The 6867-nt window shown below is 38.0% G+C and overlaps 1 protein-coding gene across 1 annotated transcript in view; it reads left to right on the forward strand.

Annotated features, from left to right (window-relative positions):
• The window catches only part of LOC106883341 (transcription initiation factor TFIID subunit 10), a 95348-nt gene that overhangs the window by 1139 nt on the left and 87342 nt on the right, over positions 1-6867 (forward strand). The window lies entirely within an intron of this gene.

Genomic DNA, 6867 nt, shown 5'->3' on the forward strand with positions numbered 1-6867 from the left:
CACACACACACACACACACACACACACACACACACACACACACACGATTACACTATCTCGTTATACTAAGCAGCAGTCCAACTAGAAATGCCATGTTTAACCCTTGGTCTGTCAAGATCGTGTTGACCTATGACCAATGCGTTATAGGTCAAGACCACCTCGTCATATATTCGTAGGGACTACATTAGCCAATGTGTTCTTCCTTAAGACATCAGGGTGTCATCTGCGGTAGATTTGGCAGTTCTAGCGAATCGATCGACTACATAGAGTATTCTGTCTCATTGTGATTCGTACCCTTTCTTTTCAAGTATATCCAACATTTCTTTGGTAAGATTTACCATTTCTTTTACATATTTGTGTGTGTGAGTATATATGCTTATACGTTTGTACGAATATGTGGCGCATATACACTGAAAAGCATTTTGAGTCGTTATTTAGTGGTATATATAAAATGTGTGTACTGTTTGATGAACGACTGCTACGGATGAGTTTAGAGCTCCTATCATGATGCAGTAAAGTGTTCGTCTGATAAACTGTTGACGACCAGCATCCAATCACACTTGGAACGTTCCTTGTAGAAGATTCAAATAACCACAAAGGTGAAACGTACGTAGGGTACAAATGATATAAACTTGTAATATTTCTCATATAATATATACACATACGTGCTTTATATTCATGCACGCGGTTCAAAATTGTCCAAAAAAACATACAACAAAAACAGATGAGGAAACAGCAAAGGTGTATTATTAGTTTGACGCTTAGTAAAAATGGAAGAGTCTGACGTTTCAAGCCTATGCTCTTCTGTGTATATTTAGCTCTCATCCTTTTTGCATTATTGTTTTCTTTGTGTCAGTGATGAATTTGACTTTGGCCATGTTAGGGCATAGCTTCAAAAGTTTGATTGATTGCATTGTTCTCCATTTTTTTGAACCACTATGTTATGGAGCCCCAAGAACAACACAAATAGTGGCAGCTTTTAGACAAGTCTAAGTACAAATACACATTTATGTACTCACACACACAACTGGTTTTTGCTTATTTTTTTTCTGTGTACTAAATTTCTCTGATAATCAACTCTTGGCTTTGGAGGGTTGTGCAGCTCTATTGAACCTGGAACTAAGCGAATGCAAGGTGCCTATGTAAACATACATAGACACTCATGTTAGTGAGAACTGCTATGTGGATACTTGACTTTTTAGAAATAACTGCAAAGTTTTTTTTCTAAAGGAAGGGCAAACACATTAGGCAAGGTTGTAAGGTTCTCCTAGATGAAAAGACAGTGCAGTTATGGCGGGAATGCTTACTTTTAACATAGGTCCACGCTATCAGTATAGAATTGGAGCTAAACAACAATGTATACATGCTTTTTACATAAGCGCATTTCTCTCTCTCTTTCATCATCATCAAAGCACTCTCTCTCTCTTTCTTTCTTTTGTCATCATCATAAGCACTGTCACACACTCATTATGGAACTTCCTATCAAACTCACTTACAAGACTTGGGTCCGCTTGAGTAGAAGACACTTGTCCAAGGTACTGTAGAGTGGGTCTGAATCTGGAACCATGTGATTGGGAAGCACACACACACACACACACACACACATTCATATATGTGTGCACATCTTATTTTTCTACTAGGCACAAGGCCCAAAATTTTTGGAGAGTGGGCCCGTGAGTTTGATTAATCCCAGTATGCAACTGGTACTTAATTTATCAACCCCGAAAGGATGAAAGACAAAGTTGACCTCGGCGGAATTTGAACTCAGAACATAATGACAGACGAAACACCACTAAGCATTTTGCCTGGCATGCTAACATTTCTGCCATCTCGCCGCCCTTATGCGTGCACATTTTAGTTTGGAATACTTAGGGTTTTTCTTGCCACAATTTCAATACAAGACTAAATTATCTTGAATTTTGACATGCACGCACAGATGTATATATATATATATTGTCTTGTGTTTCTCCACATTCTAAGATGCTAGAGTGGTATGAGGGAGTTAAGGTTGCTATCTGTAGGCACCATACAGACTGTCATTGTCTTGTATAGCTGTAATATATTGAGGTAGACTAATTAATGAAGACTTATGCCAAGTGAAAATTTCTTAGTTATTTTTGTGATATTACTTGTTTTGATTTTGGCGGTTGTTCCATGATTTTCTCCGAGACAATCACTTCACTAATTGAATAATGAGGGTAATTTATTTATCAGAAAACAAACACCAAAAACGACAAAAGGAAAACTCCATATATAAAGGAATAAATTAAGACTTGTTAAGGAAAGTAAATTTGTGTTTTATTGGAAATTCTTGAAATTGCGTATAATGACAGTTTCAAATTTTTGGTACAAGGCCAAGAATTTTGAGAGGAATAGGTTACTAGATTACATCGACCCCCAGTATTTGTCTGGTACTTTATTTTCTTTTACTCCAGAAGGATGAAAGGCTAATTTGAACCCAGAACATAAAAAGCCATTAGAAATGCCTCTTAGCATTTTGACCAACATGCTAACAATTCTGCTTACCACTTTAATAATGGTAAGAAAGTATGTGCGTGGGTGTGTAGTGTGCCTTAGATAAAGTAGGGTTGATTTTAGTAATAGCAACCTCTTCATTCACCTTTCAAGTGGTGTGTGTTTGTGTGTACCTGTGTGGGGTAAAAGTATGGCTAGTGAGAGCACATGGATGTTATCAATAAGGTGAGATTGAGGAATAAGATCAATGAGGCACAGTGGGATCATGAGCAGGCTGATTGATAAGGATTTCAAATGTAGCAGATGCACTGGATTAGGTCGTAGTAAGAGCACTTAAGAGATAAAGTCTCTCAATTGTTCAGAAGGATTATTAATTAGGATATTAGAACTAATTAATAGCCTTTGTTATGTAGGTGACCTGATCAGTGTGTTACCTTTGTTATTGAGAAATGGCTATTTTTATGTAAATTTAATGAAGTTTGAGTAGAAGATGTGGTGTTGCATGGTAGCACTGAATAGCGACACTGGAAGAAAAAAAAATGACACGAGAACATTCCACTGGATATGCAGTGTCAGTCTGTATGAATGACAGCTCAAGTGTGTTGAGAGAAAAGATAAGATTGCAATGGTAAGAACAGGTGACGTTTGTGAAGATCTTTAAATGAAAGTGTCAGAGTACGGAAGAAGACCTGGACCAAAGTGGCAAAGACTGATCTCAGGATATTTGATTCTCATTATGACTACCATGGACAAATTTATAACTGGAGTGAAACTGTATTGAATCTGACCCAAGGTAACTTAGGAAAGTACAAAGCAAAAATGTGTGTGTGTGTGTGTATATATATATAGATATATAGATAGATAGATAGAGAACCATGCTAAATGAGACTAGAGTCCTGGTTCAGCCTCCCAGCTTACCAGCCCTGGTCAAACTGTCCGACTAATGCCAGCATGGACAATGGACATTAAATGATGATGATGTGTGTGTGTGTGTGTTTGTAAGCAGATTTAAAAATAACAGAACATTTATTAATGGTATGACACTTTATTGTGAAGATGAATTTAATTTAGGTTTTACTCTCTCCAGCCTAGTGGTTAGAATGTTGTACTCATGATAATTAAATCATGGTTCTGATTTCCAAACCAAGCAGTGTATTGTATTCTTGAGCAAAATACTTCATTTTATGTTGCTCTATGATCATTTCAACATCAGACATGTGGCACATTTGTGCACCTGTACAGGCAATGTCTCTTTGATGGAGGGAATGAGATTATGTGAACTCAAACATTTATTCACTATAAGCAAATCAGCTGTGGGGTTGTTTAGCAAGAAATTGCAGAATCGTCATCTAACAAGGGGAGAGTTCATAATAAATATATACACATATATGCAGACACACAAGATCATTCTGATGTTCAGTTTTCCATGCTTGCGTAGATTGGATGTAATTCATTGAAGTAGGTTTTCTACAGCTGTTTCCAAGCAAGGTAATATTTCTCCATGGGCCAGACATATATTAGAAATAATGACACTGCTTGTACGACAATCATTTGCAACTATCATGTGATGTCAAGAAAAAGACAAGTGCGTATGCACGCAAGCATACACACACATACAACAGTCTTTCAGTTTCTTATTTCTTTACTCCCAGAAGGGCAGTCTTTCAGTTTCCATCTACCAAATCCACTGACAAGGTTTTGATCAACTTGGGGAACTGAATTGGGACCATGTGCTTGAGAAGTAATGCTACACATCTGCCCATAATGATGTGTAGAAGTTATCCTCAGATTAGAGAAATGACCTGAACATGATGATTGGGAGTGGACCTCATTAAGAGCAGTCAAAGTACAAGGTGGTGGTAATAAAATGGGTGACTAAGCCTACTATTTCTACACTCACGCACATTCACACAACTTCACACGTGTGTTTGTGTGTGTGTATATATAGCCTTTTGAGTAGATTGGAATTGAAAGAAGGCTGTTGTGTGTATGTGTGCTTGTTTGTATTCCCTTGTCTTGACATCACCCTGTAATTGTAAATGCGTATCCCTGTCATGCAAGGAATGTCCTTTGTGTCCAATCTTCTGTGAAAACCTCATATCCAGCCATGGGGAGAAATATTACCTTGCTTGGAGACAGGTGAGAGGTGATGACAAGAAGGGCATCTGATCATAGAAAATCTGCCACAAAGAATTTTCTCTGTAAGGATGAAAAAGGGGTCATTAAAATGATTGATGGTACATACATTCATACACTTGGTATGTATACATTTATATAAATAGGGAAGCTTTCATTCACTCGTATATTAATACGTGTACACACAACTATTCATTGATATGTAATTGATTTTTTTTAAAGATATGAAATATCTTAAATGAAAAAGTTATGATTGCAGTTTCAGTGGTGGTGAAGTAATATTTCCTCATGGCCAGATCTGTTTTCACGGATGATTGGAAACAAAGGACACTGCTTGTATGACAGTAATGTTTGTTTATAAATATAGTGATGTGATTTCAAACACAAGGATGGAAGGTGGGGACACCTACCATATATTCATTGGGCTTTTTTCAGTTTCCTTTCTCAAGACATTGGTCGACCTGAGGCTATAGAAGAAGACACTTGCTCAATGTGCCATACAGTGGGACTGAACCCAAAACCATGTGGTTGGGAAGTGAATTTCTTAAGCACATGGACACGTGCACCTATGTCCCTTTATACCCTGTTAAAAATCTCACTGCAGTCACTTTTACCTTTCATTGTTTAAGTAGACATCAGCTAGATTCTGTAAATTTGTGACCTGTATATGATATACTGTGATTGGTTGTATACTCAAGTGATGTCTTCAATAACATTGGCCTATAAATACTCACATGGCAGCTTGGATAACAGACATTCAATGGTGATGGTGAAACAAATGTCTGGAGTAACATTAGGTAGACTTCATTTACAGTGATTGTAGGACTGAGATGCCTGGTGCACCTCAAAAACACCCAAGGACCCTTACTGGCTCCTGTCAAAGTATCCATCCCATGCCAGCATGGAAAGCAAACGTTAAATAATGACACGTGTGTGTAATGTGTGTGTATGTACATTGTGTCTCCATGTGCAATTTTCATTTACTTGTTTCTCGTTAATTTTCTTTTTCATGGGTTGGGAGAATTTGGGTGAATGTATTCTAGAAGCAATATATTATAGCTGGATGCACATTCTGTTGCTAATCTTTACCTGTTTATTTTTTTCTGTTAAGGGATTATTTTATTTCACATCTTTGAAAGTGCTGAGAGTAGCACATGATTAGTTGACAGGAAATGACAAACAAACTTCATTGCTTAAAGCTCAGTGCAGAATGTTGACATTCATGTGTGTGTGTGTGTGTGTGTGTGCACGTGTGGTTGTGTGGTTGAGATGTTTGTTTTGCAGATGTGTTGTTTCTGGTTTAGTTCCACTGTGTAGCACTGTGGGTATGTGTCTTCTATAGCTAGGAGCTGGCAAAATAGATTTGGTGAGTGAAAGCTGAAAGATCTGTGTATTAGTTGTAGATGAATTTCACCATCATACACTCAGTGTCATTCGTTTGCAATCTTCTATGAAAACATGTCTGGCCATTGTGCTGTCATGTTCAAAGGACTAGGAGAAATAATGGTTTATTTGGAAACAGGTGAGGGTTGGTGGCAGGAAGTACATCCAGCTACATAGAAAAATTTACCGTGACAAATTTTGTGACTCATGCAACCATGAAGAAGTATACATTAAAACAATGGTAGTGTCTGTATTCATAGACAAGCTTCAAGAAGTTTGTCTATCACAGTCACGCACAAGGCATTGGTTGGCACAAGGCTACAGCAGAAGGTACTTTCCCCTTTCCCAAGATGCTGTGCAATAGGATTAAACCTGAAACCATGTCATCAGCTTCTTCACAACAATAAAACTGTTCTGCTTTGGATCCTTCTCCCATAATTTTGCCCTTCACATCCTTGTGTAAAGGTGTTGCTGTTGGGATTTGTAGTCTTGGGAAGCTGCATGGTGGCATGAAAATGGCACCCAGTACATTGCTGAAAATGGTTGGTGTTAGCAAGGCCATTCCAAAGTAGAACATGATGCAGTCCTTGGACTTGTCAGGTCTTCAACCCATGCCAGCATAGGACATGTGTGTGTATGTGTATGTGTATGTGTGTATGTACACATGCATACATAGTGTGTTTGTAGGTAGGTACATATGTGCAGGCAAACTGTATGACTAAGTGGTTTGCTTTCCAACCTCATGGCTTCATGTTCTGTCTCACAGCATAGTACCAGTGCCTTCAATAAACATCTGGTAGCAGCTTGATGTGTGAAGCAGTGGAATAAAGCAAGTTACATTGGTGTCAGGAGGGGCATTCTACCATTGAGTAC

The sequence above is a fragment of the Octopus bimaculoides genome, chromosome 26 (genome assembly GCF_001194135.2).
Source record: "Octopus bimaculoides isolate UCB-OBI-ISO-001 chromosome 26, ASM119413v2, whole genome shotgun sequence".
NCBI classification, from domain to species: domain Eukaryota; kingdom Metazoa; phylum Mollusca; class Cephalopoda; order Octopoda; family Octopodidae; genus Octopus; species Octopus bimaculoides.